Source organism: Salvelinus fontinalis, chromosome 18 (genome assembly GCF_029448725.1).
Source record: "Salvelinus fontinalis isolate EN_2023a chromosome 18, ASM2944872v1, whole genome shotgun sequence".
Lineage (NCBI taxonomy): Eukaryota > Metazoa > Chordata > Actinopteri > Salmoniformes > Salmonidae > Salvelinus > Salvelinus fontinalis.
The window spans coordinates 31,193,723-31,220,786 of record NC_074682.1 but is presented as its reverse complement, the minus strand read 5'-3'; the positions used below and the strand labels follow the sequence as shown (position 1 = coordinate 31,220,786).

At 45.7% G+C, this 27,064-nt stretch overlaps 1 pseudogene; it reads left to right on the top strand.

Moving 5' to 3' along the window:
* Nucleotides 1-1,563: 1,563 nt before the first annotated feature.
* The window catches only part of LOC129815276 (prostacyclin synthase-like), a 27,920-nt pseudogene continuing 2,419 nt past the window's right edge, over nucleotides 1,564-27,064 (top strand).

Genomic DNA, 27,064 nt, shown 5'->3' with positions numbered 1-27,064 from the left:
ACCAGAGCATCATGTTTCTCATGGTCTGAGAGTCTTTAGGTGCCTTTTGGCAAACTCCAAGCAGGCTTTCATGTGCCTTTTACTGAGGAGTGGGTTCCGTCTTTCCACTCTGACATAAAGGCCTGATTTGTGGTGTACGATGAAGTTGTTTTCCCCAATTTAAGGGCATGGTCGAAGGGAAATCCTTCATGTGATGTATCGACTCGGAGAATACATATGTAGGATCTTAGATAGAGCCAGTTTGCTACAACCGGATATTCAACATTAACTTTAACATTCAACATTAAAATGAGTAACACATCCATGGCCATATTTTGAGGTAACAATAATTGAAATGTCTTCATATGCAATCATATAAAGCGTGCATGTTCAAGATAGCATGCATAGGGCATCATAGGTCCGTTGAGATCTTCACAAATGCTGTAATAATCTGCACAGAATCTCAAATGTCTTGGAACACTTGCACCATGTACTTTTAACGTATTCTCATCTGCAATCCAGTTCATTTGGTTCTGCTATTAGGAAGCACAGGGATAACACTTCAATCTGTTGAATAAATAAGCAAAATATCTGACATTGTATTCCCATTTGAACTTTCAACCATTTTTAAATGGTGATAGACATTTGGGTGACAACTAACCCAAAATCAGACATTGTTTTTCCACTGGAATTTGGTTGTGCTTTTGGATGGTTGAAAGCATAGTGATAACACATTAGAAATTCAACTAACTTTTGTTCATGGAATTAATGACAATTCCAAGGAAAATTCAGTGGTGAGATTCCTGTGTTTCTCCTCATTATTGCATAATCGAAACAGCACAAGTTCTGCTTTGTGTGGGTTCAATGTCAGCGTAATCAGCAAGCATGTGTGGAAAAATAAACTGCCATTTGCCAAACTGTCACACAATATTCACAACCATTCTCAAGGCAGTGTGAATACTTGCTGCAAAGATTTATTGCTGAAAATGATGTTTGTGAAAACGTAGACAGCAGAGTAGAGAGAGGCATGTCTTTACAAGAGCTCTAGAACTAGAAGAGGAGGAGTCCCTTTATTTAGGTTCTCTCATTGTAATGGAATGTTCTTACTCTGATGGTTGAGTGAGACAGGATAAGTCAACAGAGGAGAGAGGATTCAGATTGGGTACTTTTCTATTCAGAAGCAACTGCCAAGTACCAAAGCCCTTTAATTATAGGACTAAATGGGATTTTAGAACAAAAATTATTACCTTTTTTTCACACACAATAGTAAGGAGATGTTTAAGACAATTAACTTTTCTGTTAGGAACATCTGCAGAGAATGACCAAAGCCCTCTTATATATATGTTTGAATCATTCTTGAGAAATACTTATGGAGGATTTTCATTTCAGTTCCTTTGTTGTCATGCAGACAACATGTTGATAGAGCTCCACTGACAGAGAGAACCTAAGATGACACACACCTGTCACCAACCCCGCCCACCTCCACCCCACGTCACTGTTCTACTGTAGGGCTGCCACTTGACTATAAAGCCCACAATTCCAGAGTAACGCATACCACTGTCAATCTCTTTTTTAACAGGGACAATGTTATGGACTATACTTTTAATGGTCAGTGGTCTGCTCGCTCTCATCATGCTTTACTCTTCCCGCTCAAGGTAATTGTTCTTCATATTTCTGGAACATTTGGATTGCAAAACAAAACATTGTAAACAATTTAGGTTATTTGAGTTCAAATAAGGATAGCCTACAATATTTCAAGGATGAAGTCAGTGTAATTTGATACAGTTGAAGTCGGAAGTTTACATACACCTTAGCCAAATACATTTAAACTCAGTTTTTCACTATTCCTGACATTTAATCCGAGTAAAGATTTCTTGTTTTAGGTCAGTTCAGGATCACCACTTTATTTTAAGAATATGAAATGTCAGAATAATAGCAAAGAGAATGATTTATTTCAGATTTTATTTCTTTCATCACCTTCCCAGTGGGTCAGAAGTTTACATACACTCAATTACAGTGGCGTGCCGTGGGCCTGGGGACTGGGCCTTCAGTGAGGTACTACAGTCCCACCCGAATTAATCCACCTCATTATGATGCCATGGCTCTAGAAACTATACATTTAGACAGAAACGCAGTATAACCAAGCGTTGCGTCACCTTGAAATTTACAAATTGACATTTTTGGGTAAACAGTGTTTACCCAAAAACATGACACAATCAATGAGTCTTTTCAATATTTCCCTTCACCTTTTCATTGTGCAGCTCCGTTGCCCTGCGCGTTTGTTCTTTGAGCTGTTGATCCACTCCGGTGTCCCCAAAAGTTTTCAAAAGCACCATTGGTTGTTAGTGCCCAGTCGTACTTTAGTGTCTCGTTGCTGCCTTGGTTAGACAACTCAAGTTTGCAAAGCCAGTGTGGCTCCAAACACCAAATCGATCACTTGCAAATAATAGGCATTCCCAGCAGTACAGTTTGCAGTGCTTCTCGGAGCCAAGGAGCCTGTGAGCCATTGACAGCGCTCGTAGTTGAAACTTTGAAAGTGGCGAGCGAACGAAGCACTTTCCCGCCTGTGACAGGCTTTGTGGCGTCGGGCGACCTCTCCTTACAATGTCTAACTTTTCTTGAAAAGTTCGTCTTGAGAATGGCGTTATAATTATATCCTCGACCAAATCGATATCTTCTCCTCCTTCCGCCATTGTGGGTTGAAAAAACAGCTTAGTAGTACGCAAATTAATTAGTTTATCAAATTCAGTTTCCTAGATCTCCATAGGACCTGCCTCTCAATATTGGTAATCCAATCAAAAGACGTGCACGCACTACGCCTGCTAGCTGGCTCCTGTGTAACACTGGAGCCAGCCAGAAGGCGTACAATAGCCAACTCTAAAGCTGATTGGTTGACACTAAATTTTCATTTCCATTCACTATAAGCTACAAGCGCCCGCACTGTTGATTCTGAAGGCCTGAGGGCAGATTTTAGAACCCTGGCAACACATGATGGCTGAATATGATTGGATAAAAGATCTAACATAAGACCAGCCCTCAAAATCTCAACCTGGGGCTGTAAGCAGTGCAACCAAGAGGAAAGCTATGAAATGAAGAGTATAACTCTTACTCTGGGGAATAATTTAATACATATTTGTGGGAAAATATATTTAAAAAATATAAATATTCGGATGATGTTTAGGCCAGCAGAGAAGGCCTTGCAGGCCCTGACGGCCCACCACTGCTCAATTAGTATTTGGTAGCATTGCCTTTAAATTGGGTCAAACGTTTCGAGTAGCCTTCCACAAGCTTCTCACAATAAGTTGGGTGAATTGTGGCCCATTCCTCCTGACAGACCTGGTGTAACTGAGTCAGGTTAGTAGGCCTCCTTGCTCGCGCGCGCTTTTTTAGTTCTACCCACACATTTTCTATAGGATTGAGGTCAGGGCTTTGTGATGGCCACTCCAATACCTTGACTTTGTTGTCCTTAAGCCATTTTGCCACAACTTTGGAAGTATGCTTGGGGTCATTGTCCATTTGGAAGACTCATTTGCGACCAAGCTTTAACTTCCTGACTGATGTCTTGAGATGTTGCTTCAATATATCTACATAATTTTCCTCCCTCATGATGCCATCTATTTTGTGAAGGCCTTGAAATACATCCACAGGTACACCTCCAATTGACTCGAATGATGTCAATTAGCCTATCAGAAGCTTCTAAAACCATGACATCATTTTCTGGAATTTCCCAAGCTGTATAAAGGCACAGTCAATTTAGTGTATTTAATCTTCTGACCCACTGGAATTGTGATACAGTGAATTATAAGTGAAATAATCTGTCTGTTAACAAATGTTGGAAAAATGACTTGTGTCATGCACAAAGTAGATGTTCTCGCCGACTTGCCAGAACTATAGTTTGTTAACAAGAAATTTGTGGAGTGGTTGAAAAACGAGTTTTAATCACTCCAATCTAAGTGTATGTAAACTTCCGACTTCAAGTGTATATTTAAGTTATATTGTAAACGTTTTCTCTTTCTAATATTGAACATTGTTGTGAAAACCGTAACCAATGTCTAACATTTTGCTTACTTCCTCAGTTACAAAGAGATTGACTTTCTACACAGAAATCAATTCATGAAAATGATGTCAGGGTTATAAATGTCTCATTGAATATACAACATTGTTGAACACGCAGCATAGACCATTAGACCATGATTATATGGTTAGTCAAAACCCATTGTTAACCCTATTTCATATGTCTACACTGCAGTACCATTGTTAGAAATGTTTTTGTATTTATTAGGATCTCTATAAGCTGTTGCTCATGCAGCAGCTACTCTTCCTGGAGCCCACACAAACATAAAACCTGACATGATACAGGATATTAATAGACAAGAACAGCTCAAGGAGAGCCCACACATTCAACTACTTTAGGGCATCTCCCTAACTGTAGCTCTGAAACCAGTTGGTTTTGTGTGGGAGGTGAAGTGTTAATCTTGGTTGGCAACTGTATGTCTGTTTCTCCCAGAAAGAAAAATGAGCCACCATTAGTCAATGGCTTTATTCCATGGCTGGGTCATGCCCTGGAGTTTAGAAAAGATGCTGCAAAGTTCCTAACACGGATGAAACAAAAACATGGTGACATTTTTACGGTAGGATTCTCTATACAGTTTTGTGTACAGGTACCTGTGTCCCTCTTCATTCTTCAACACTTTCTTTATGTCTTTGTTAGTGACATAGAAAGGGTTGCTGTGAACCTGTAGAAGTTATTTGACTTTCAAACGCTTCTTTCATCTTTATCTAGTGCTATGTGCATCTCCACATTGCTTTTGCTTTCACAAACAATACTATTGTAATGTGTAATGTGACTCTGACAGTCATGCATAGACAATGCCATGACTTTAACGTTTGAAATAATGTCTTCCAGGTGCGTGTTTGTGGTCATTACATGACTGTACTGCTGGACCCTAACTCCTATGACGCGGTCCTCGATGACACAGCCTCTCTGGACTTCAGTCGCTACACCCAGGTCCTGAAGCAGAGGATCTTCAACCTGAGACTACCCAATCACAACCCAGATACAGAGAGGGCCTGGATGGAACAGTAGGTGTTCTAGACCTGTATGCACATGACCTCACACCTAACCTCACACCTATCCACACACACATGACCTCACACCTGAACTCACACCTATCCACACACACATGACCTCAAACCTGACCTCACACCTATCCACACACACATGACCTCAAACCTGACCTCACACCTACCCACACACACATGACTTCACACCTGAACTCACACCTATCCACACACACATGACCTCACACCTATCCACACACACACATGACCTCACCTGAACTCACACCTATCCACACACACACATGACCTCACACCTGACCTCACACTTGACCTCACACCTATCCACACACACACATGACCTCACACCTGACCTCACACCTATCCACACATACATGACCTCACACCTGACCTCACACCTATCCACACACACATATGACCTCACACCTGACCTCACACCTATCCACACACACATGACCTCGCACCTGACCTCACACCTACCCACAAACACACATGACCTCACACCTGACCTCACACCTGACCTATCCACACACACATGACCTCACACTTGACCTCACACTTGATCTCACACCTGACCTCACACCTACCCACAAACACACATGACCTCACACTTGACCTCACACCTATCCACACACACACATGACCTCACACCTGACCTCACACCTATCCACACATACATGACCTCACACCTGACCTCACACTTGACCTCACACCTGACCTCACACCTATCCACACACACATATGACCTCACACCTGACCTCACACCTATCCACACACACATGACCTCACACCTGACCTCACACCTATCCACACATACCTGACCTCACACTTGACCACACACCTGACCTCACACCTACCCACAAACACACATGACCTCACACCTGACCTCACACCTGACCTATCCACACACACATGACCTCACACTTGACCTCACACTTGACCTCACACCTGACCTCACACCTATCCACACACACATGACCTCACATCTGACCTCACACCTATCCACACCCACCTGACCTTACACCTGATCTCACACCTATCCACACACACCTGACCTCACACCTGACCTCGCATCTGATCTCACACATATCCACACACACCTGACCCCACACCGTAATGTACAGTTCCCTGTCAAGGACAATAGTTTATTTTCTATTTTCTTATATTCTAACTAATAAGAAATTCAATGACATGCACATTCATCTAATTCCCTCTGTGTTAACATGCTGTAGCAATAATCTGTCCTCTCCATCATATCCCTGTCCAGGCACTTCCAGGGCCCCAGCCTAGCCAGACTGAGCAGCAGCATGCACCTCCACCTCCAGACCCTGCTAAGGGAAGAGGAGAGGAGCTGTAGCCCAGCAGAGTGGAGGCATGACGGACATTTCAGCCTCTGTTACAGCCTGCTCTTCAGGTAAAAACCAGAACTAAATTATGTCTGTGCTGGCCAGCTACTGTACATGTGTTAATAGTCATCCTGCTCTTCAGGTAACATCAGACATTTTTCACAGTCACTGGCCTGGGGGTTAATTTAGGGTCAAATTAGAGTATCATGCTTGGACCAAATTGCATAACTCTTACACACAAGAGTTAAGACCTACTCTTACACAAGAGTTACACTTATTTCTGTCCTTATAGGGCTGGGTATCTCACACTGTTTGGTACAGAGAAAAGCAACAACGTCACTGAACTCGCTGCTGTCTACAAAGAGTTCCGCAAGTTCGAAGGTCTTCTCACAAAACTGTCTCGTTCAACCCTTAAGCAAGGTACATAATACAGAGTTTAATCTAATGTAATATGTAGTCGTACATTACTCATATGTATACAGTATTTATCTATTCATAAACACCAGTTGTTTCTCTGTACCTGTCTCTCTGTCTGCCTGTCTTTCTATGTAGCTGTCTCTGTTTCCCTGTCTCTCTGTCTGCCTGTCATCTCTGTGTACCTGTCTCTTTTTACCTGTCTCTCTGTCTGCCTGTCTTTCTGTGTACCTGTCTGGTTACCTGTCTCTCTGTCTGCCTGTCTCTCTGTGCACCTGTCTCTGTTACCTGTCTCTCTGTCTACCTGTCTCTCTGTGTACATATCTCCATTTATCTGTTTCTCTGTCTGTCTGCCTGTCTCTCTGTCTGCCTGTCTCTCTGTGTGTGACCTGGCCTCTCTAACCTGTGTCTCTCTCTCTATGTTGATAGAGGAGAAGAGGACAGCAAGCCTGTCTCAGGAGCGACTGTGGGAGCTGCTGTCCCCAGCCTGGCTGAGCAGAGGAAAGGGGTCAGAGAGCATAGATCATGGGTCAGACAGCAGCTCCTGGCAGCAGAGTTACCTCAGGCATCTACAGAGGGAAGGAGTGGACACAGAGTTGCAGAGACGAGCCATGCTGCTTCAGCTCTGGGTCACCCAGGTGACAGAAGACAGAACAGACTAATCCTTTCACACAATGTTCTGGCACACCCCGATGACCAAATACACCTTCTCTTACTGTTCCTTCTTTGCTACTAGTGGCCCTGGCATGAATGAGTTCACAGGATTTTTCTCTCCCAGTGACTCATAACGTCCATGTCAGCACAGGTGACTCATGATGCCATTATGTGAGAAGTAATGAATGTGAAAAGAAGTTTCCATTAATGTGTTTCCATGGCACCTGTTTGGAGTTGTGTGTCTTAGACAATGGGTCCAGACATTCCAGAACAGCACAGATCACAGCCCTCTGTGGAAAAAAGAAGAGTTGGCAGGACACCCAAACCAACCTGTCTAATTTCAAACAGAAATGGACAAATGTGCCAGAATACATCTGAGGCATCAGAATGTGTTCTCAAAATGAGATCAAGCATTAGGCCTAGTGTGCAAATTGAAGGAAAATTTAGAGGTATCATCTGTAAATGTTGACGTCAAAATCCAATATAGATCACAGCAATGAAGTTGTCTCCAACTCTATATTCATGAGCTCCAGAGGTGGTTAAATAACAGGTTTCTTGCGGCTTCCTTCCTCAAACCAGTCCCAACAAGGTGTGATGAATGAGCTGTTGTTGCACTGTGTGGCCAGAAGGGAGAGCTAGTGTGCTGTCTGTCTGTCTGTCTGCCATTTGTACCAGGCCCTCTGCTCCCTCTGGCACTTTGGCTGCTTTGTTCAGCCTGGAGCACTGGAGCCCTAGTCGGCCTACTCAGACCAGGGGAGCGCTAGAGAGTCCTTGGCCAAGATGGTACCTCTGTCTCTGGGGACCTTGAATCCCTTGCCAGGCTGGAATAGGAGAGGGCAGCTTGTCCCTTAGCATCAGTGTATCCTGCTTATTGATGTTTGTTCTGCTGGGAATCTGGCCCAGTCACAGTTAGACAGTGCCAGGAAGAGGAGCACCACAGAAACATATCAGAACTGAGGGTGAGGAGAAGGTAGTGCGTTGTAGTTTCTTACATGATCAGTCACACAGAGCAGAGGTAGGCTTCCTCAATGTAATATACAATACTGACTGAATTTCAGTCTCTTCCATCGCTGATGCTTCATCACATGCTTTACACCCAACATGCTCTCATGTTGATACAAAATATAAAAATGTATTGCAACATAGTTATGAGAGCGTTATGTTTCTGGCTCTGTATGTGTTGTTGGGAATTGGGGAGGAGGCAGTTCCACAGCCCAGTGAATCTCTGAGCCAGTGTCATATTCAGTCCAACACACACTTGACTGCTCCCCTGCTGTCAACACAACTACACCAGTACACAAATACACACTCAGAAGAGTTGAGGAGGAGACAAAGTGTCTTACTGTGTACACCAGTGAATTTTCAATTGGAATTCCAATTCTAATTGGAGTTGTTGAATCTTAATTTATTCTAAATTTGCAGGAAAACACTAAAGTGTCAGTAAAAACATGCAGCACATTCATTGACTATTTATACTGTAAGACTCCTACTGTTCCCCCTAAAGTAAACTGAGATGAAGCCTTCCAGTTTGTGTAGCCTAGTGTTCATCATATGGGATCTGTGATGGGACAGGCCAGTGAGTCACCCAGAGAGCCATTGGACCTCGTCTTTGCCTTGCATTAGCCCTGGCTGTCATTGGATCAGTGAAGACCTGACCTGTGAGAGGAAATGGTGAAGAGAGAGGCTCCCTGAACCGACAGCAATTATCGTTTGACTGTTCAGACAGACTTGTCAGCCCTCTGTAGACTCTGACCGTCCGGTCTACACAGACCTGACAGCTCTAAAGGCTCCTCGCTGCCCCTCAGATCAGAACGCTTCTACAGAACACTACCGCAGTACCATGATGTAAGGAAGGATTAAAAGAGAGAATAAAAGACCGAAAAAAGGGGGGAAAGAGAACATCCGTGTGTAGATTTCTCTAAACACACTTCCATTTTCTCCTTGAGGCTTCTGGCAGTGTGTTCAAACAGTACAGTATATGTACTCTGATTTGTCTGATTTGTCTAACCTTGCAGTATAACTGCAACATCATGCTTGGTAATGGGTTCACTGTCTTTGATGGGCTCAGAGTAAGCGCTGTGTTGGATTTGTCTAACCTTAGAATTATGCTCTGTAATACACCTGCTGTTTCTGAACTGACTCTGAGTCTATGTTGTATTTTATTGCAGGGTAATGCTGGACCTGCTGCCTTCTGGCTGCTGGGCTTCCTGCTCACCAACCCTGAGGCCATGAGAGCAGTGAAGGAGGAGCTGAGGCCTGGCTCTGCAGGAGGACGGCTCCCTACAGCACCACCTTCTGGACACACTGGAGCACAACAGCACACTTGTTTTTGGTAAGAGCCCCAAGCAACCTCTATTATTCACTCGCTGTCTCTTCCACCTTAGAGCTCTCAGGGCTCTCTGCCTAGCTCTGCCAGCCAGCCAAAGACATTCTGTAAAATATTGAACTGAAGCTCTGAACTGGAGGGGGGATAACCAGTGAAAAAAGAAAGAGATTCAGAGAGCTGAATAAGTAAAGATGGATAAATATAATGTAGCAGTGGTTTAATGAAGTTAAAATATGTGATACTATCCTCTTCTTATGTATCCACAGCTATCCAGAAGGGAATACCTCTAGTGTTATGATTATGTAGCCTGGTGCCAGGTCTGTTTGTGCTATAGCGAACTCCTATGGTCATTGTCTACCACTGGAGTTGGCTTTACATTATAAACCAATCTGGGCCAAAGGTAATGATTATGAGCTCCTTCACTCCCACACACTCCCAACCCTCTCTCATCATGTGTACGATACCTTTCCCCAATCATAGACAGTGTTCTGAGCGAGACCCTGCGTCTGACTGCTGCTGCCCTCATCAACAGAGAGGTGATCCAGAACACGACCCTTCGTCTGGCCAGTGGACAGGAGTACCACCTCAGACAGGGGGACAGGGTGTGTCTGTTCCCCTTCCTCAGCCCGCAGATGGACCCTCAGATACACCACGACCCACAGGTAATACAGCACAATACTGTTACCTGACAAACACCCACTTGGTGTTGAAATAATGTCATAATAATCTAAGCACTGGAAGCATACCAGTAAACAGATGTATTTTACATGACTATTCAGTCTAATCCACCACCTGCTAACACAATGCATCTAATACAATGCATCTGCGTGACAGTGTCTTTAACCTTAACCTCCACCTTACTTAGTTATTCCAGCCTATTGACTACTAGGTGGATCAGAGAGTCCTTAATTTCAAAATACCTTTTAATTATTCCCTAGTGTGATGGCAGTAGCCAGCTGAGCGTGTCTACACAGTGTCTGTGTGTGCGTACGTGCGCGTGTGAGTGTGTGCGTGTGTATATGAGTGAGTGTGTGTGCGTGCGTACTTGTGGGGTGAGGATGATGCAGCATCACTGTACCACTCACTGTTCTGTAGCACCTCTGTGTCATCACAGCACTGTCCTGTAGCACCTCTGTGTCATCACAGCACTGTCCTGTAGCACCTCTGTGTCATCACAGCACTGCACCACTCACTGTTCTGTAGCACCTCTGTGTCATCACAGCACTGTTCTGTAGCACCTCTGTGTCATCACAGCACTGTCCTGTAGCACCTCTGTGTCATCACAGCACTGTTCTGTAGCACCTCTGTGTCATCACAGCACTGTCCTGTAGCACCTCTGTGTCATCACAGCACTGTTCTGTAGCACCTCTGTGTCATCACAGCACTGTCCTGTAGCACCTCTGTGTCATCACAGCACTGTTCTGTAGCACCTCTGTGTCATCACAGCACTGTCCTGTAGCACCTCTGTGTCATCACAGCACTGTTCTGTAGCACCTCTGTGTCATCACAGCACTGTCCTGTAGCACCTCTGTGTCATCACAGCACTGTCCTGTAGCAACTCTGTGTCATCACATCACTGCACCACTCACTGTCCTGTAGCACCTCTGTGTCATCACAGCACTGTCCTATAGCACCTCTGTGTCATCACAGCACTGCACCACTCACTGTTCTGTAGCACCTCTGTGTCATCACAGCACTGTCCTGTAGCACCTCTGTGTCATCACAGCACTGTCCTGTAGCACCTCTGTGTCATCACAGCACTGTTCTGTAGCACCTCTGTGTCATCACAGCACTGTCCTGTAGCACCTCTGTGTCATCACAGCACTGCACCACTCACTGTCCTGTAGCACCTCTGTGTCATCACAGCACTGTCCTGTAGCACCTCTGTGTCATCACAGCACTGTTCTGTAGCACCTCTGTGTCATCATCAAATTAACTTGTCTTTTCTTCTTCTCTGCTTTACAGACATTTCAATTTGACCGCTTCCTAAACGCAGATGGGACAGAGAAGAAGAAGTTCTATAAGGAGGGGGGAGACTGAAATATTACACCATGCCATGGGGTGCAGACAAGAACATGTGTGTTGGGAGACACTTTGCAGTCAGTGGCATCAAACAGTGAGTATAATATGACATTCTCCACCTGTTGTTATTGACAATGACCATAGGAGTTGGCAAGACAGCACAATCAGATCCGGAGGCAGGTTACCTCACACTAAGCTTAGTACATCCAAACCACTGTCATGCCCTGACCTTAGAGATCCTTTTAATGTCTCTATTTTGGTTTGGTCAGGGTGTGAGTTGGGGTGGGTATTCTATGTTCTATTATTTGTATTTCTATGTTTTGGCCGGGTAGGGTTCTCAATCAGGGACAGCTGTCTATCGTTGTCTCTGATTGAGAACCATACTTAGGTAGCCCTTTTTCCCACCTGTCTTTGTGGGAAGTTGACTTTGTTTATGGCACTTAGCCTTTAGCTTCACGATTTGTTTTGTAGTGTTTATTGTTTTGTTCGGCGTATTCACCTAAATAAAGAAAATGTACGCTCACCATGCTGCACCTTGGTCCAGTTCTTTCAACCATCCCCGTTCCAAGATGGCATAGCAGTTCAGACGTCTTTTTTGTCCTCGTATTGTCGTGTCCTGTATACATATATATTTACACCTTTCTTCGCATATCTTTATATATTTTATTATCCAAGAACTCAACTACAAAAGCTTTCCTGCAACCCGCCTCACCAATTACAAAAAAAAGTATTATTTACCTCAAATCTGAAAATCCACAGTGGAAGCTAGCCAGAGGCTAACCAGAAGCCGGCCGAAACTAGCCAGAAGCTAGCCGGAAGCTACCCAGAAGCTAACTAGAAGCTAGCCAGTAGCTGATCTTAAGCTGCCCAGAAGTTAGCCGGTTTGCTGGCTAGCGTTGGTGTTTCAGCTGCCCACGTTTTGTGGTCTTCAGCTATTCCTTTAGCTCGATAATCTATCGTCACTTTTGTGCAACGCGACTCGGACCGGAGCATACCGGGCCTATTTTTCTCAGTGTCCCCGGATTTCAGCCGCAGGCTCTGGACGTTTGCACCTTGATTTCGCAGCTACCTAGCTGCAAACCGTGTGACTATTGGCTTACGTCGATCCCGGAGCAAACTTAAATTATTCCGGAGCTAGCCAGCTGAGGAGTTCCATCACCCATTCCTGGGCTACAGTCACCTATCCGGACCCGTTTTTTTTTTTTTTTGCTGCAGATGCGGAGCCCCATCGGGCCTTCACGACTGACTGCCGACATTATCTGCCCGAGGGAATTATCCAACTGGCACCTCCGTCACAACGTTACCTGAACGCTCATCTGGGGCCCGCTAATCGTTAGCTGTCTTATCGGCTGCTATCTGAACAAGTATATCGGACAATTTTTTCTTGGGTCACTATATCTATTTTGCCAATTGGATTGATCCCCTCTACCACACGGAACCCCACTAATCTACCGACGGAAACGCACGAGGTGTCTAAAAATAGACTTCCATCCTATGCTATCTTGCTACCGATAGCCATCTACCCGGCCAGCTGTCTGGATCGCCGTGACCCCAACCAACCTCTACTCACTGGACCCTTATGATCACTCGATTAAGCATGCCTCTCCTTAATGTAAATATGCCTTGTCCATTGCTGTTCTGGTTAGTGTTTATTGGCTTATTTCACTGTAGAGCCTCTAGCCCTGTTCACTATACCATATCCAACCTTTCAGTTCCACCACCCACATATGCGATGACATCACCTGGTTTCAATGATGTTTCTAGAGACAATATCTCATCATCACTCAATACCTAGGTTTACCTCCACTGTATTCACATCCTGCCATACCTTTGTCTGTACATTATTCCTTGAAGCTATTTTATCGCCCCCAGAAACTTCCTTTTACTCTCTGTTCTAGACGTTCTAGACGACCAATTCTCATAGCTTTTAGCTGTACCCTTATCCTACTCCTCCTCTGTTCATCTGGTGATGTAGAGGTGAACCCAGGCCCTGCAGTACCTAGCTCCACTCCTATTCCCCAGGCGCTCTCTTTTGATGACTTCTGTAACCGTAATAGCCTTGGTTTCATGCATGTTAACGTTAGAAGCCTCCTCCCTAAGTTTGTTTTGTTCACTGCTTTAGCACACTCTGCCAACCCGGATATTTTAGCCGTGTCTGAATCCTGGCTTAGGAAGACCACCAAAAATTCTGACATTTTCATCCCTAATTACAACATTTTCAGACAAGATAGAACGGCCAAAGGGGGCGGTGTTGCAATCTACTGCAAAGATTGCCTGCAGAGTTCTGTTTTACTATTCAGGTCTGTTCCCAAACAATTTGAACTTCTACTTTTAAAAATCCACCTCTCTAAAAACAAGTCTCTCACCGTTGCCGCCTGCTATAGACCACCCTCTGCCCCCAGCTGTGCTCTGGACACCATATGTGAACTGATTGCCCCCCATCTATCTTCAGAGCTCGTGCTGCTAGGCGACCTAAATTGGAACATGCTTAACACCCCAGCCATCCTACAATCTAAGCTTGATGCCCTCAATCTCACACAAATTATCAATGAACCTACCAGGTACCACCCCAATTCCGTAAACACGGGTACCCTCATAGATATCATCCTAACCAACTTGCCCTCCAAATACACCTCTGCTTTTTTCAACCAAGATCTCAGCGATCACTGCCTCATTGCCTGCATCCGTAATGGGTCAGCGGTCAAACGACCTCCACTCATCACTGTCAAACGCTCCCTGAAACACTTCAGCGAGCAGGCCTTTCTAATCGACCTGGCCGAGGTATCCTGGAAGGATATTGATCTTATCCCGTCAGTAGAGGATGCCTGGATATTTTTTTTAAATGCCTTCCTCACCATCTTGAATAAGCATGCCCCATTCAAGAAATTTAGAACCAGGAACAGATATAGCCCTTGGTTCTCTCCTGACCTGACTGCCCTTAACCAACAGAAAAACATCCTATGGCGTTCTGCATTAGCATCGAACAGCCCCCGTGATATGCAACTTTTCAGGGAAGCTAGGAACCAATATACACAGGCAGTTAGAAAAGCCAAGGCTAGCTTTTTCAAGCAGAAATTTGCTTCCTGCAACACAAACTCAAAAAAGTTCTGGGACACTGTAAAGTCCATGGAGAATAAGAACACCTCCTCCCAGCTTCCAACTGCACTGAAGATAGGAAACACTGTCACCACCGACAAATCCACTATAATTGAGAATTTATATAAGCATTTTTCTACGGCTGGTCATGCTTTCCACCTGGCTACCCCTACCCCGGTCAACAGCACTGCACCCCCCACAGCAACTCGCCCAAGCCTTCCCCATTTCTCTTTCTCCCAAATACAGTCAGCTGATGTTCTGAAAGATCTGCAAAATCTGGACCCTTACAAATCAGCCGGGCTAGATAATCTGGACCCTTTCTTTCTAGAACTATCTGCTTAAAGTGTTGCCACCCCTATTACTAGCCTTTTCAACCTCTCTTTCGTGTCGTCTGAGATTCCCAAAGATTGGAAAGCAGCTGCGGTTATCCCCGTCTTCAAAGGGGGGGACACTCTTGACCCAAACAGCTACAGACCCATATCTATCCTACCCTGCCTTTCTAAGGTCTTCGAAAGCCAAGTTAACAAACAGATTACCGACCATTTCGAATCCCACGATACCTTCTCCGCTATGCAATCTGGTTTCAGAGCTGGTCATGGGTGCACCTCAGCCACGCTCAAGGTCATAAATAATATCTTAACCGCCATCGATAGGAAACAATACTGTGCAGCCGTATTCATTGACCTGGCCAAGGCTTTTGACTATGTCAATCCCCACATCCTCATCGGCAGACTCGACAGCCTTGGTTTCTCTAATGATTGCCTCGCCTGGTTCACCAACTACTTCTCTGATCGAGTTCAGTGTGTCAAATCGGAGGGTCTGTTGTCCGGGCCTCTGGCAGTCTCTATGGGGGTGCCACAGGGTTCAATTCTTGGACCGACTCTCTTCTCTGTATACATCAATGATGTCGCTCTTGCTGCTGGTGAGTCTCTGATCCACCTCTACGCAGACGACACTATTCTGTATACTTCTGGCCCTTCTTTTGACACTGTGTTAACAACCCTCCAGGCGAGCTTCAATGCCATACAACTCTCCTTCCGTGGCCTCCAATTGCTCTTAAATAGAAGTAAACTAAATGCATGCTCTTCAACCTATAGCTGCCTGCACCTGCCCGCCTGTCCAACATCACTACTCTAGACGGCTTTGACTTAGAATATGTGGACAACTACAAATACCTAGGTGTCTGGTTAGACTGTAAACTCTCCTTCCAGACTCACATCAAACATCTCCAATCCAAAGTTAAATCTAGAATTGGCTTCCTATTCCGCAACAAAGCATCCTTCACTCATGCTGCCAAAAATACCCTTGTAAAACTGACCATCCTACCAATCCTCGACTTCGGTGATGTCATTTACAAAATAGCCTCCAATACCCTACTCAATAAATTGGATGCAGTCTATCACAGTGCCATCCGTTTTGTCACCAAAGCCCCTTACACTACCCACCACTGCGACCTGTACACTCTCGTTGGCTGGCCCTCGCTTCATACTCGTCGCCAAACCCACTGGCTCCAAGTCATCTACAAGACCCTGCTAGGTAAAGTCCTCCCTTATCTTAGCTCGCTGGTCACCATAGCAGCACCTACCTGTAGCACGCGCTCCAGCAGGTATATCTCTCTGCTCACCCCCAAAACCAATTCTTCCTTTGGCCGCCTCTCCTTCCAGTTCTCTGCTGCCAATGACTGGAACGAACTACAAAAATCTCTGAAACTGGAAACACTTATCTCCCTCACTAGCTTTAAGCACCAGCTGTCAGAGCAGCTCATAGATTACTGCACCTGTACATAGCCCATCTATAATTTAGCCCAAACAACTACCTCTTTACCTACTGTATTCATTTATTTATTTTTGCTCCTTTGCACCCTATTATTTCTATCTCTACTTTGCACTCTCTTCCACTGCAAACCAACCATTCCAGTGTTTTTTTTACTTGCTATATTGTATTTACTTCGCCACCATGGCCTTTTTATATTTTTATTTATTTTTAAATATATTTTGTTTGCCTTCACCTCCCTTATCTCACCTCACTTGCTCACATTGTATATAGACTTATTTTGCACTGTATTATTGACTGTATGTTTGTTCTACTCCATGTGTAACTATGTGTTGTTGTATGTATCGAACTGCTTTGCTTTATCTTGGCCAGGTCGCAATTGTAAATGAGAACGTGTTCTCAATTTGCCTACCTGGTTAAATAAAGGTGAAATAAATAAATAAATAAAAACGGCCGTGACAGAACTTCCCACAAACGGACCAAGCAGCGTGGTAAGGAGGAGCAGCGTGTTCAGAAGGACTGTACATTGGAGGACATCCTAAATGGCAAAGGATCCTGGACATGGGAGGAGATTCTGGCGGGAAAGGATCGCCTGCCGTGGGCTCAGCTGGTAGCAGAGAGGAAGGTGGAGGCAGCGAGAAAGAGGGCCCAGGATTACACAGGGTCACAGCTGGCACTAAAGACCGGGAGGCCACTCCCACCCCAAAATTTTTTGGGGGGCACGCGGGGAGTTTGGCTGAGTCAGGTTGGAGACCTGAGCCAACTCCCCGTGCTTACCGTGGCGAGCGTCGTACTGGTCAGGCACCGTGTTATGCAGTGGAGCGCACGGTGTCTCCAGTACGCGTTCTTAGCCCGGTGCGCTACATTCCAGCTCCCCGCATCTGCCGGGCTAGGGTGAGCATCCAGCCAGGACGGGTTGTGCCAGCCCTGCTCTCCAAATCTCCAGTGCGCCTCCTCGGCCCAGTATATCCTGCGCCGGCTCTACGCACGGCTCTGCGCACTGTGTCTCCGGTACGTCTGCACAGCCCAGTGCGTCCTGTGCCTGTCTACAAAGAGTTCCGCAAGTTCGAAGGTCTTCTCACAAAACTGTCTCGTTCAACCCTTAAGCAAGGTACATAATACAGAGTTTAATCTAATGTAATATGTAGTCGTACATTACTCATATGTATACAGTATTTATCTATTCATAAACACCAGTTGTTTCTCTGTACCTGTCTCTCTGTCTGCCTGTCTTTCTATGTAGCTGTCTCTGTTTCCCTGTCTCTCTGTCTGCCTGTCATCTCTGTGTACCTGTCTCTTTTTACCTGTCTCTCTGTCTGCCTGTCTTTCTGTGTACCTGTCTGGTTACCTGTCTCTCTGTCTGCCTGTCTCTCTGTGCACCTGTCTCTGTTACCTGTCTCTCTGTCTACCTGTCTCTCTGTGTACATATCTCCATTTATCTGTTTCTCTGTCTGTCTGCCTGTCTCTCTGTCTGCCTGTCTCTCTGTGTGTGACCTGGCCTCTCTAACCTGTGTCTCTCTCTCTATGTTGATAGAGGAGAAGAGGACAGCAAGCCTGTCTCAGGAGCGACTGTGGGAGCTGCTGTCCCCAGCCTGGCTGAGCAGAGGAAAGGGGTCAGAGAGCATAGATCATGGGTCAGACAGCAGCTCCTGGCAGCAGAGTTACCTCAGGCATCTACAGAGGGAAGGAGTGGACACAGAGTTGCAGAGACGAGCCATGCTGCTTCAGCTCTGGGTCACCCAGGTGACAGAAGACAGAACAGACTAATCCTTTCACACAATGTTCTGGCACACCCCGATGACCAAATACACCTTCTCTTACTGTTCCTTCTTTGCTACTAGTGGCCCTGGCATGAATGAGTTCACAGGATTTTTCTCTCCCAGTGACTCATAACGTCCATGTCAGCACAGGTGACTCATGATGCCATTATGTGAGAAGTAATGAATGTGAAAAGAAGTTTCCATTAATGTGTTTCCATGGCACCTGTTTGGAGTTGTGTGTCTTAGACAATGGGTCCAGACATTCCAGAACAGCACAGATCACAGCCCTCTGTGGAAAAAAGAAGAGTTGGCAGGACACCCAAACCAACCTGTCTAATTTCAAACAGAAATGGACAAATGTGCCAGAATACATCTGAGGCATCAGAATGTGTTCTCAAAATGAGATCAAGCATTAGGCCTAGTGTGCAAATTGAAGGAAAATTTAGAGGTATCATCTGTAAATGTTGACGTCAAAATCCAATATAGATCACAGCAATGAAGTTGTCTCCAACTCTATATTCATGAGCTCCAGAGGTGGTTAAATAACAGGTTTCTTGCGGCTTCCTTCCTCAAACCAGTCCCAACAAGGTGTGATGAATGAGCTGTTGTTGCACTGTGTGGCCAGAAGGGAGAGCTAGTGTGCTGTCTGTCTGTCTGTCTGCCATTTGACACACTGGAGCACAACAGCACACTTGTTTTTGGTAAGAGCCCCAAGCAACCTCTATTATTCACTCGCTGTCTCTTCCACCTTAGAGCTCTCAGGGCTCTCTGCCTAGCTCTGCCAGCCAGCCAAAGACATTCTGTAAAATATTGAACTGAAGCTCTGAACTGGAGGGGGGATAACCAGTGAAAAAAGAAAGAGATTCAGAGAGCTGAATAAGTAAAGATGGATAAATATAATGTAGCAGTGGTTTAATGAAGTTAAAATATGTGATACTATCCTCTTCTTATGTATCCACAGCTATCCAGAAGGGAATACCTCTAGTGTTATGATTATGTAGCCTGGTGCCAGGTCTGTTTGTGCTATAGCGAACTCCTATGGTCATTGTCTACCACTGGAGTTGGCTTTACATTATAAACCAATCTGGGCCAAAGGTAATGATTATGAGCTCCTTCACTCCCACACACTCCCAACCCTCTCTCATCATGTGTACGATACCTTTCCCCAATCATAGACAGTGTTCTGAGCGAGACCCTGCGTCTGACTGCTGCTGCCCTCATCAACAGAGAGGTGATCCAGAACACGACCCTTCGTCTGGCCAGTGGACAGGAGTACCACCTCAGACAGGGGGACAGGGTGTGTCTGTTCCCCTTCCTCAGCCCGCAGATGGACCCTCAGATACACCACGACCCACAGGTAATACAGCACAATACTGTTACCTGACAAACACCCACTTGGTGTTGAAATAATGTCATAATAATCTAAGCACTGGAAGCATACCAGTAAACAGATGTATTTTACATGACTATTCAGTCTAATCCACCACCTGCTAACACAATGCATCTAATACAATGCATCTGCGTGACAGTGTCTTTAACCTTAACCTCCACCTTACTTAGTTATTCCAGCCTATTGACTACTAGGTGGATCAGAGAGTCCTTAATTTCAAAATACCTTTTAATTATTCCCTAGTGTGATGGCAGTAGCCAGCTGAGCGTGTCTACACAGTGTCTGTGTGTGCGTACGTGCGCGTGTGAGTGTGTGCGTGTGTATATGAGTGAGTGTGTGTGCGTGCGTACTTGTGGGGTGAGGATGATGCAGCATCACTGTACCACTCACTGTTCTGTAGCACCTCTGTGTCATCACAGCACTGTCCTGTAGCACCTCTGTGTCATCACAGCACTGTCCTGTAGCACCTCTGTGTCATCACAGCACTGCACCACTCACTGTTCTGTAGCACCTCTGTGTCATCACAGCACTGTTCTGTAGCACCTCTGTGTCATCACAGCACTGTCCTGTAGCACCTCTGTGTCATCACAGCACTGTTCTGTAGCACCTCTGTGTCATCACAGCACTGTCCTGTAGCACCTCTGTGTCATCACAGCACTGTTCTGTAGCACCTCTGTGTCATCACAGCACTGTCCTGTAGCACCTCTGTGTCATCACAGCACTGTTCTGTAGCACCTCTGTGTCATCACAGCACTGTCCTGTAGCACCTCTGTGTCATCACAGCACTGTTCTGTAGCACCTCTGTGTCATCACAGCACTGTCCTGTAGCACCTCTGTGTCATCACAGCACTGTCCTGTAGCAACTCTGTGTCATCACATCACTGCACCACTCACTGTCCTGTAGCACCTCTGTGTCATCACAGCACTGTCCTATAGCACCTCTGTGTCATCACAGCACTGCACCACTCACTGTTCTGTAGCACCTCTGTGTCATCACAGCACTGTCCTGTAGCACCTCTGTGTCATCACAGCACTGTCCTGTAGCACCTCTGTGTCATCACAGCACTGTTCTGTAGCACCTCTGTGTCATCACAGCACTGTCCTGTAGCACCTCTGTGTCATCACAGCACTGCACCACTCACTGTCCTGTAGCACCTCTGTGTCATCACAGCACTGTCCTGTAGCACCTCTGTGTCATCACAGCACTGTTCTGTAGCACCTCTGTGTCATCATCAAATTAACTTGTCTTTTCTTCTTCTCTGCTTTACAGACATTTCAATTTGACCGCTTCCTAAACGCAGATGGGACAGAGAAGAAGAAGTTCTATAAGGAGGGGGGAGACTGAAATATTACACCATGCCATGGGGTGCAGACAAGAACATGTGTGTTGGGAGACACTTTGCAGTCAGTGGCATCAAACAGTGAGTATAATATGACATTCTCCACCTGTTGTTATTGACAATGACCATAGGAGTTGGCAAGACAGCACAATCAGATCCGGAGGCAGGTTACCTCACACTAAGCTTAGTACATCCAAACCACTGTCATGCCCTGACCTTAGAGATCCTTTTAATGTCTCTATTTTGGTTTGGTCAGGGTGTGAGTTGGGGTGGGTATTCTATGTTCTATTATTTGTATTTCTATGTTTTGGCCGGGTAGGGTTCTCAATCAGGGACAGCTGTCTATCGTTGTCTCTGATTGAGAACCATACTTAGGTAGCCCTTTTTCCCACCTGTCTTTGTGGGAAGTTGACTTTGTTTATGGCACTTAGCCTTTAGCTTCACGATTTGTTTTGTAGTGTTTATTGTTTTGTTCGGCGTATTCACCTAAATAAAGAAAATGTACGCTCACCATGCTGCACCTTGGTCCAGTTCTTTCAACCATCCCCGTTCCAAGATGGCATAGCAGTTCAGACGTCTTTTTTGTCCTCGTATTGTCGTGTCCTGTATACATATATATTTACACCTTTCTTCGCATATCTTTATATATTTTATTATCCAAGAACTCAACTACAAAAGCTTTCCTGCAACCCGCCTCACCAATTACAAAAAAAAGTATTATTTACCTCAAATCTGAAAATCCACAGTGGAAGCTAGCCAGAGGCTAACCAGAAGCCGGCCGAAACTAGCCAGAAGCTAGCCGGAAGCTACCCAGAAGCTAACTAGAAGCTAGCCAGTAGCTGATCTTAAGCTGCCCAGAAGTTAGCCGGTTTGCTGGCTAGCGTTGGTGTTTCAGCTGCCCACGTTTTGTGGTCTTCAGCTATTCCTTTAGCTCGATAATCTATCGTCACTTTTGTGCAACGCGACTCGGACCGGAGCATACCGGGCCTATTTTTCTCAGTGTCCCCGGATTTCAGCCGCAGGCTCTGGACGTTTGCACCTTGATTTCGCAGCTACCTAGCTGCAAACCGTGTGACTATTGGCTTACGTCGATCCCGGAGCAAACTTAAATTATTCCGGAGCTAGCCAGCTGAGGAGTTCCATCACCCATTCCTGGGCTACAGTCACCTATCCGGACCCGTTTTTTTTTTTTTTTGCTGCAGATGCGGAGCCCCATCGGGCCTTCACGACTGACTGCCGACATTATCTGCCCGAGGGAATTATCCAACTGGCACCTCCGTCACAACGTTACCTGAACGCTCATCTGGGGCCCGCTAATCGTTAGCTGTCTTATCGGCTGCTATCTGAACAAGTATATCGGACAATTTTTTCTTGGGTCACTATATCTATTTTGCCAATTGGATTGATCCCCTCTACCACACGGAACCCCACTAATCTACCGACGGAAACGCACGAGGTGTCTAAAAATAGACTTCCATCCTATGCTATCTTGCTACCGATAGCCATCTACCCGGCCAGCTGTCTGGATCGCCGTGACCCCAACCAACCTCTACTCACTGGACCCTTATGATCACTCGATTAAGCATGCCTCTCCTTAATGTAAATATGCCTTGTCCATTGCTGTTCTGGTTAGTGTTTATTGGCTTATTTCACTGTAGAGCCTCTAGCCCTGTTCACTATACCATATCCAACCTTTCAGTTCCACCACCCACATATGCGATGACATCACCTGGTTTCAATGATGTTTCTAGAGACAATATCTCATCATCACTCAATACCTAGGTTTACCTCCACTGTATTCACATCCTGCCATACCTTTGTCTGTACATTATTCCTTGAAGCTATTTTATCGCCCCCAGAAACTTCCTTTTACTCTCTGTTCTAGACGTTCTAGACGACCAATTCTCATAGCTTTTAGCTGTACCCTTATCCTACTCCTCCTCTGTTCATCTGGTGATGTAGAGGTGAACCCAGGCCCTGCAGTACCTAGCTCCACTCCTATTCCCCAGGCGCTCTCTTTTGATGACTTCTGTAACCGTAATAGCCTTGGTTTCATGCATGTTAACGTTAGAAGCCTCCTCCCTAAGTTTGTTTTGTTCACTGCTTTAGCACACTCTGCCAACCCGGATATTTTAGCCGTGTCTGAATCCTGGCTTAGGAAGACCACCAAAAATTCTGACATTTTCATCCCTAATTACAACATTTTCAGACAAGATAGAACGGCCAAAGGGGGCGGTGTTGCAATCTACTGCAAAGATTGCCTGCAGAGTTCTGTTTTACTATTCAGGTCTGTTCCCAAACAATTTGAACTTCTACTTTTAAAAATCCACCTCTCTAAAAACAAGTCTCTCACCGTTGCCGCCTGCTATAGACCACCCTCTGCCCCCAGCTGTGCTCTGGACACCATATGTGAACTGATTGCCCCCCATCTATCTTCAGAGCTCGTGCTGCTAGGCGACCTAAATTGGAACATGCTTAACACCCCAGCCATCCTACAATCTAAGCTTGATGCCCTCAATCTCACACAAATTATCAATGAACCTACCAGGTACCACCCCAATTCCGTAAACACGGGTACCCTCATAGATATCATCCTAACCAACTTGCCCTCCAAATACACCTCTGCTTTTTTCAACCAAGATCTCAGCGATCACTGCCTCATTGCCTGCATCCGTAATGGGTCAGCGGTCAAACGACCTCCACTCATCACTGTCAAACGCTCCCTGAAACACTTCAGCGAGCAGGCCTTTCTAATCGACCTGGCCGAGGTATCCTGGAAGGATATTGATCTTATCCCGTCAGTAGAGGATGCCTGGATATTTTTTTTAAATGCCTTCCTCACCATCTTGAATAAGCATGCCCCATTCAAGAAATTTAGAACCAGGAACAGATATAGCCCTTGGTTCTCTCCTGACCTGACTGCCCTTAACCAACAGAAAAACATCCTATGGCGTTCTGCATTAGCATCGAACAGCCCCCGTGATATGCAACTTTTCAGGGAAGCTAGGAACCAATATACACAGGCAGTTAGAAAAGCCAAGGCTAGCTTTTTCAAGCAGAAATTTGCTTCCTGCAACACAAACTCAAAAAAGTTCTGGGACACTGTAAAGTCCATGGAGAATAAGAACACCTCCTCCCAGCTTCCAACTGCACTGAAGATAGGAAACACTGTCACCACCGACAAATCCACTATAATTGAGAATTTATATAAGCATTTTTCTACGGCTGGTCATGCTTTCCACCTGGCTACCCCTACCCCGGTCAACAGCACTGCACCCCCCACAGCAACTCGCCCAAGCCTTCCCCATTTCTCTTTCTCCCAAATACAGTCAGCTGATGTTCTGAAAGATCTGCAAAATCTGGACCCTTACAAATCAGCCGGGCTAGATAATCTGGACCCTTTCTTTCTAGAACTATCTGCTTAAAGTGTTGCCACCCCTATTACTAGCCTTTTCAACCTCTCTTTCGTGTCGTCTGAGATTCCCAAAGATTGGAAAGCAGCTGCGGTTATCCCCGTCTTCAAAGGGGGGGACACTCTTGACCCAAACAGCTACAGACCCATATCTATCCTACCCTGCCTTTCTAAGGTCTTCGAAAGCCAAGTTAACAAACAGATTACCGACCATTTCGAATCCCACGATACCTTCTCCGCTATGCAATCTGGTTTCAGAGCTGGTCATGGGTGCACCTCAGCCACGCTCAAGGTCATAAATAATATCTTAACCGCCATCGATAGGAAACAATACTGTGCAGCCGTATTCATTGACCTGGCCAAGGCTTTTGACTATGTCAATCCCCACATCCTCATCGGCAGACTCGACAGCCTTGGTTTCTCTAATGATTGCCTCGCCTGGTTCACCAACTACTTCTCTGATCGAGTTCAGTGTGTCAAATCGGAGGGTCTGTTGTCCGGGCCTCTGGCAGTCTCTATGGGGGTGCCACAGGGTTCAATTCTTGGACCGACTCTCTTCTCTGTATACATCAATGATGTCGCTCTTGCTGCTGGTGAGTCTCTGATCCACCTCTACGCAGACGACACTATTCTGTATACTTCTGGCCCTTCTTTTGACACTGTGTTAACAACCCTCCAGGCGAGCTTCAATGCCATACAACTCTCCTTCCGTGGCCTCCAATTGCTCTTAAATAGAAGTAAACTAAATGCATGCTCTTCAACCTATAGCTGCCTGCACCTGCCCGCCTGTCCAACATCACTACTCTAGACGGCTTTGACTTAGAATATGTGGACAACTACAAATACCTAGGTGTCTGGTTAGACTGTAAACTCTCCTTCCAGACTCACATCAAACATCTCCAATCCAAAGTTAAATCTAGAATTGGCTTCCTATTCCGCAACAAAGCATCCTTCACTCATGCTGCCAAAAATACCCTTGTAAAACTGACCATCCTACCAATCCTCGACTTCGGTGATGTCATTTACAAAATAGCCTCCAATACCCTACTCAATAAATTGGATGCAGTCTATCACAGTGCCATCCGTTTTGTCACCAAAGCCCCTTACACTACCCACCACTGCGACCTGTACACTCTCGTTGGCTGGCCCTCGCTTCATACTCGTCGCCAAACCCACTGGCTCCAAGTCATCTACAAGACCCTGCTAGGTAAAGTCCTCCCTTATCTTAGCTCGCTGGTCACCATAGCAGCACCTACCTGTAGCACGCGCTCCAGCAGGTATATCTCTCTGCTCACCCCCAAAACCAATTCTTCCTTTGGCCGCCTCTCCTTCCAGTTCTCTGCTGCCAATGACTGGAACGAACTACAAAAATCTCTGAAACTGGAAACACTTATCTCCCTCACTAGCTTTAAGCACCAGCTGTCAGAGCAGCTCATAGATTACTGCACCTGTACATAGCCCATCTATAATTTAGCCCAAACAACTACCTCTTTACCTACTGTATTCATTTATTTATTTTTGCTCCTTTGCACCCTATTATTTCTATCTCTACTTTGCACTCTCTTCCACTGCAAACCAACCATTCCAGTGTTTTTTTTACTTGCTATATTGTATTTACTTCGCCACCATGGCCTTTTTATATTTTTATTTATTTTTAAATATATTTTGTTTGCCTTCACCTCCCTTATCTCACCTCACTTGCTCACATTGTATATAGACTTATTTTGCACTGTATTATTGACTGTATGTTTGTTCTACTCCATGTGTAACTATGTGTTGTTGTATGTATCGAACTGCTTTGCTTTATCTTGGCCAGGTCGCAATTGTAAATGAGAACGTGTTCTCAATTTGCCTACCTGGTTAAATAAAGGTGAAATAAATAAATAAATAAAAACGGCCGTGACAGAACTTCCCACAAACGGACCAAGCAGCGTGGTAAGGAGGAGCAGCGTGTTCAGAAGGACTGTACATTGGAGGACATCCTAAATGGCAAAGGATCCTGGACATGGGAGGAGATTCTGGCGGGAAAGGATCGCCTGCCGTGGGCTCAGCTGGTAGCAGAGAGGAAGGTGGAGGCAGCGAGAAAGAGGGCCCAGGATTACACAGGGTCACAGCTGGCACTAAAGACCGGGAGGCCACTCCCACCCCAAAATTTTTTGGGGGGCACGCGGGGAGTTTGGCTGAGTCAGGTTGGAGACCTGAGCCAACTCCCCGTGCTTACCGTGGCGAGCGTCGTACTGGTCAGGCACCGTGTTATGCAGTGGAGCGCACGGTGTCTCCAGTACGCGTTCTTAGCCCGGTGCGCTACATTCCAGCTCCCCGCATCTGCCGGGCTAGGGTGAGCATCCAGCCAGGACGGGTTGTGCCAGCCCTGCTCTCCAAATCTCCAGTGCGCCTCCTCGGCCCAGTATATCCTGCGCCGGCTCTACGCACGGCTCTGCGCACTGTGTCTCCGGTACGTCTGCACAGCCCA